The sequence below is a fragment of the Neodiprion lecontei genome, chromosome 5 (assembly GCF_021901455.1).
Source record: "Neodiprion lecontei isolate iyNeoLeco1 chromosome 5, iyNeoLeco1.1, whole genome shotgun sequence".
NCBI classification, from domain to species: Eukaryota; Metazoa; Arthropoda; class Insecta; order Hymenoptera; family Diprionidae; genus Neodiprion; species Neodiprion lecontei.
The window spans coordinates 35,884,343-35,891,179 of record NC_060264.1 but is presented as its reverse complement, the minus strand read 5'-3'; positions in this window follow the sequence as shown (position 1 = coordinate 35,891,179).

The following is a 6,837-nucleotide window of genomic DNA, read 5'->3' as shown; positions in this document are numbered from 1 at the left end:
TATAACTCGCAACCAAAAGTACAATCATATACACAGCCAACAAGATGATTACCAAGATAAAAAATTAAAGAAAAACGAAAGAAAAAATTTACAAAAAATAAATGAAACTAAAAATATAAAATGAAACTGAATGTACATATAGGTAGCTTAAATATAGTACATAAATATATAATCCTCTTCTTTTCTATACGATAGTCTATTATGATATACCTACCTACCGTTATATGTATACCGTAATTTGGAAATCAACCGGGATATTATATATACGCTCGAAAAATTATTCGTATAAATATTTGTTTTCAGTAAAATCGATAAAGTGACGGCTGACCTCTAGTGGCTTTACGACAGCTACTTTTTGACTCATTTTCTTGTTTCCCTCGTATAAAAGTACAAGCAGCGACCTCCGCAAAATAATAATGATAACCAAACCGAAATCTAGTCGGATTATTATACCTATAGATCGTAATCTAGTCTTTATAACGTGAGGAAAAACAAAATATATACATATATATATATATATATATATATATATATAGTACATATATATTACATATGTATATAATATATATGTATACATATACATATACAATAGATACGATATAAATAAATTTAAGAAGATCATTGTGACCTCGGAGGGCATCAGAAACATATAGTTCCTTAAAAAAGCTGTTCATACTCGTGCCTTGCAGCTTTTGAAACTGAAATCAAAATTTTAGTAAGGGAAAAGAGATTATAACTATATAATTAAATGGAAGTCGAAACAAAAGAAGAAAAACTTAATAACGCGATAATAATAATAATTAATTTAAAAATGCAAAAATATCTAGTGAAAACAACATTAACCTGAAATATTAGACACGGAATGAAGATGAGAGATAATTTATTAAATACAGAATTATAAACAAAATAGTATGATTAACAAAACAGTGAGCACGATGGCAAAAAGTAATACCAAAGCTAGATGAAAAAAGTCAAAACACAAGACAGATCGTTGTTCGCACAGTGCTGGACTTTGATTAAAAAAATTCGTCGCACCATCTGGCCATTGACAAAAATATGCGCGACTATGTTCAGAGGAAATGAGTGATATTTTGCGGCAGTGTGCGAACGAGAAGAAAAAAGATTTCCCCTCCCGCCTTGTCGCGAATCTGAATTGAGGGAAACAGTCGAGAAGCGGGGTGTAGAGTGAAAAGAAATCTCGATTCGTCCCAGCCGTAGAAAATAGTACATTGTGTATCAAGAGTGGAAAGTGAGCAATCGCGCGAAATTTAGAAGACTAAGGGAAAAATCGCACGATCAACGTCAACCACCTTCCGCCTACGGTGCACACGGTACTTTTTGTCCGTAACCTGCATCGAAAGTTTACCTTTTAGCGCACGATCGTCCTTTAACCTTTTCAGTTACAGTGGGATGCGCAGCGTCTCACCTCATAAATTTTCACGTCCTAGACTTATCAGTTTATTCACAACTTTAAGTGATCTTTGTTATTTTATATAATTCCAAAAACCCTCGAGTAACATGTTTCCGTCAGAATCATCGTATTTTGACAGTTTTTCGATTTTTCATTCACCATATTAGATCCGCCATCTTGGATTTAGAAATTGTCAAATTCTGACTTCAGATTCGGGATCAGTAACCCAAAAATTCACGAGTAACAAAATTCACGCCAAAATATTGAGTTGAAAAATGTATGACTGAAAGGGTTCAAATTCGGGGAAGCGGGCGCAAAAACACACTTGACGCCGGCTTGCGATATTTTGCGCCCACCTATTCGTTTCTGGGCGGGAAAAAGGCAATTTTCGCCCACTTTACATGCACGAAGAAGTATATTTTCGATGCAGGCTGGACAAAAACAAAGTTGCCACTCTCGATTAATAAATCAATGACCGCTTATCTAGCCGATTGAATAATTCATGGTTTCAATTTCACCGAGAGATCCGTGGAAAAGGGAATAAACCCACAACTCGAGCGCAATTATACCCTGCAGGCGAAACTCCGATAACTACCCGCTTATTTCATCGCTGCATGTCATTTGATGACGTGCGCGTTTGCACTGCAGAGCACGCAACCGTCGTCGCGTCGTATGGCCGGTTACGCGTGCACGCAACTTGTAGTTAGTTGAGTCGTGGACGAACGACATACGGGACGCGGCGTGAGGCGACCACTGAAATATAATAATACTGGAATGATTAGAGAGAGAGAGAAAGAAAGCACGGGAAATGAAGTGTTGTCTCTCTCTCCGGAAATCCACAACTATGTACCTAGCATAGACTTATAGAGATAGACTGCGGGCCCAACGTTGCCAACCCATCAGACAAATATTTCTTTGTATAATGCAAAAAAAATTCTTTGAATTTCTTATTTACATGGCACCACAATAATTCTTCAGATGTCTTTACGGCGCGCCAATAATTCTTCATATTTCTCATTTTCAAAGAGTGATGTTCGACGGTATTGAAACTCAATAAATACAGGAATACATCAAATACTTCATTATTTCGCTTTATAACATGGACAATTTTCCTAGAAATATATAATGATAATTACCGAAAAAGGTAACACAGAGATAACATGGTTTTACTTCTAATATTTAGGACCACCAACTTGTCAAATAAGTGTGTTTGAAAATTGCACAAGCTATCTAATCGGTGCATATTCTCTCAGGAACCTCACAAATTGGTTGATTTTAGTCTGTTGTTTCGATTTCACAGACCATATTTAGAGATTTCGTTAGAGATCTTCAGATTTTCTTCAGATTCCGGGCTAAGCGATAATATTTCTTAGCAAGAAAACAACTTTTCTTCTTTCTTTGAACTGACTCTAATTTCTTTAGATCTAAAGAGATTTCTTTAGTGTTTGCAACGCGTCACTGCGCGGTCGATGTACCGAGCTGAAGCCGTAATTAGAAAGAGAGAGCAACAGCTGTAGCCGGACCTCTTTTTTGCACGATCAAAAGAGTGGGGAGCAGCGGCCAGCAATAAGGCAAGCCCGATGGTATACATACTTGTATAAGCCTATGTGCTTCCGCCGCCAAGTTACCGATTAGAGTGAGAGGTCCAGCTCCAGCTATTCATCTCTCTTTCCAATTACGGCTTCAGCTCGGTGCACAGACCGCGTAGTCTATCTCTAAGAGTCTATGATACCTAGCAATACCTATAAGTGATCGTTTCAGTATTATTATATTTCAGTGAACGCGACAGGCGATTGTTCTTCACGCTTATGACGCTCATGGCCTTACCAACATTGGCTCGCGTTCAAGTGCAAATGCAATTGATATGCAAACCGACGAGCACGGAATGGGAACCGTAGACCCATAGGCTGCGAACTTGAGCACATGTTTATCTGGCGAACAAGTGTTTCCTCATCGGGTATTCACCCATGGACAATACAAGTTTAAACGCAGACGTAACAATCGCGCAACTTAAACGCGACAATATTTTATCGTTTGGGTCGGAAACTTCGTGTAACGCGTTTTCGAGGGAAGAAACGTGAGATTGCCGTTTCATGTTTAATGGTTTTTAGATTTCAGCCTGCAATGATTCCACGTGTCTCCAAGTTCTATGCGACCAAAAAGTACAAAAGTACAATCAGTATCGAAAGGCTTAGGTTTTTCTTTAAATTCATCATTTGACAGTGAGCGTTTACCTTTGCCCTGACTGCAAAGTCTTCATGATTGATTAGAATTCGTGCTGTGAGGCAGAACTGGTTTCCGTAGCGGTTGAAGTGATTCTGACTTTGAAAAGTAAAACGGCCACCTGGTTCTCATCTCGATACTTCCTGACGACCGAGTAGCACTATCAATGTAATTTTATGGCTTGTCTTTAGTCAGAATCCAGGATGGTGCGATTTTTTTTTTTTTTTTTTTTTAATGTATGGTTTGTTTTTAGAGTAGCGTCGATTCGGTAATAACAGAAACTGGGAATTCGCTTGGCATTCGTGCAACGGCAATGAAAAAAGGTACGAATAAAAGTCCTGTACTCGTTGCCAGACAATGAATATATCCGATTTTATTAGGAAGACATACTAATATCAGCACCGCTATAATTACTGCTGTGATAAATTTATTTAATCAATTTCTTGAATAATTTTCAAAAATAGGTCAGGCTAGACATAAAAGTAACATCTTTTAGACATCCAGCGCGTGACGGAAGCTTCAAGAATTTTTATACGTTACAACAAATGCGAGCTAGGCACAGTGAAAAACTTTGCAAAAATGTTTCTAAAGTTTGAAACTTATTTCTTCCTCAAAGGATGTAAACTTTCGCGAAAACGATCGTCACCAATCACATATAGATCATTGACAAGTTAAGCAATCCAGTTTTGCGAACGCGCATATATGATAGGATTTGTAAGGGGGAGAAAAAAGGAAGAAGAAAGGAAAAGGTCCGACACCCATCTGCTGCCGTAGGAAAGAGAGGAGGGGCCCTAAGGTCAGTCCTGTGACCTTATAATGGGTCCGGCTGGAAAGTCCTTTGTAAAAACCATCTCAGAGGGAATTTTTGGGGAAAAACGTTGAAAAAGATTGCCGGGCTGCGGTATGGGGAGTGTGCGACGCACGCGCTCATACGCGTGTGTCCGAATCGCCCATTATTCCTTCCCTACCCCATGCGCATACCCTGCACGGTGTACAATGCTCGAAAATGCGGCGACCTTCGTCCTGCATGCAAATATCCTGAACGTTTTTAATTGCCACGATTGAGCATTGTCAGCTCAATGGGCCGAGCATCGATCGGCCATAAATATTAATTGTTATACCCATTGAATATTGATAATAAAAGATGGCCGGGGGTGAAGGGGGCTGCATCTGAAACGGTGGTAGCACATTTTTCGTGCATAACCGAATTCGATTTCGCCGTTTCAAATGTCCAACCATTGCGAGAAGCTAGGGGAAGAGGGGGAGGGGAAAGTTACGCGTTTCCTTCGGCTTTTGCGCGAAGCATGAATCCGAAGGTGAAAGATTGAAATATGAATAGCAACAAATAATAATAATTAAAATAATGATAATAATAAGTACTAATAATAATACCAAGGATTAAAAATAATGAATTTCATTATAAGTGAAAGAAAATTTGCGGCGGTCGTCTAAACCGGTTATTATGTATAGAGAAATTGAAGAATGTTTGATAAAAGAAAAGAAAAACAGGAAAAAAAATATTAATTAATCAATTAATTAAAAAGAATAATAAAGTAAATCTTCAAAATCGTCTGTAAACTTGCCTTGAGTGACTAAAATGAGCGCAAAATCAAAATTATACCAGTGTGAATGAGAATGAACAAAATATTATATTGATCATTGACTTAGTATGTATACACTGTATACATATATTATTAATTATATTAATACGTCTGTAGATTAATATCGATACATGGAAAACGAAATTATATTATTATAAATAGACACGATTCTATGTAATATATATATATATATACACATATACATATGAATATATATTGTATAGATATTAACCAGTAACTGTACGTATAAAATATATGTATGCGTAAATCGTATTGATTTAAGTGCAGTCGTGCGTGAATGAAACTTGGGAAAACAAGTACGGAGTACGCAAACAGAGTACACAAAAACAAAGCGAAAGAAACCAAGCGTTTATTTAGTAGTACGTATTTCTAGTCATGTTTTGAAACGGTTTACAATTCCTAATTAAGCTAGTCAAAGAAGAAATATTATTATCGTAGTTGAGGAAATTACTCAAAAAAGTTCAGCATTAACATAATATATATAAAGATATGTACATACATATACATATACATATACATATATATATATATATATCTATATGTATATATATATTACGTGTACATGTAGCAAACTATATTTGAGGCCCTTTTACGGTTCGATTTCATCAAAAATATTAGACCACTAAGTTCATTCAGTTGTGTTAAGCGTTCCCGAATTTTAACAAAGATACACATACATATTTACGTGTATATGCAGTTTCGACCTCTGATATATACATAGGTACATGCATGCAATGCATAAATAACACACGCGTGTGCGTCAATGGGTTTAAGTATATTATATCGAGATATTCTTTTTTCCGAGTATATTTCTCGTATTTTTATATGGCTAACACGATATGGTGAGATTGTCTTTATATTATTATTATTATTACATTACATTATATACTAATTTTATTATTTTGTGTTCTGAAATTGGTCCCAATAAAATTAATATCTTTAATTTTGCACCTTCGTTTACAGTTTATTTACTTTATCTCAGTTTACCGAACGACTTGTTTGATTTTTCTCTTTCTTTATTCTATCATCTTTTATTTCTATCTTTCGCTGTGTTCTTACAATCAGTTTTATTTGACTTTTTGGTATGTGTGTATAGGATATTAATACGTTTACACCCATCGGGTCACGCTCACTTGCTCGATCAAGTTGCAATCGGGCGTTGAAAAATTTTCAAAAATTACTAACCATGTATGACGATGTATGTTGGCGGGGGCGTGAAACACGCTGAAGGCCCGAAGAGGCGAGAGGGGGGTATCGGGGACTCGTCAATTTTTCAAATTGGTCGAACCCCCGCCAATCGCTGGTTCCTCCCCAACCCCCGATCGAATATATTACCAACAATATTTTATACATACGTGCCTACACTTTCAATACGTGCGTTAAATATAATATGCACAACAAACTGAGACGATCGGCAGTAGTCTCCACGTTGCCGGGTAATACCGTATACAAATAGAATGTATGTATATTGCAGATATAAGGTTATATATACAGTTTTGGGGATATCAGATATGTATATGCGACGAGTGTTTCTGTTTAGCGGGAGGGCGAGGAGGTTAGGAAAGCCCAGAGTAGAGACTG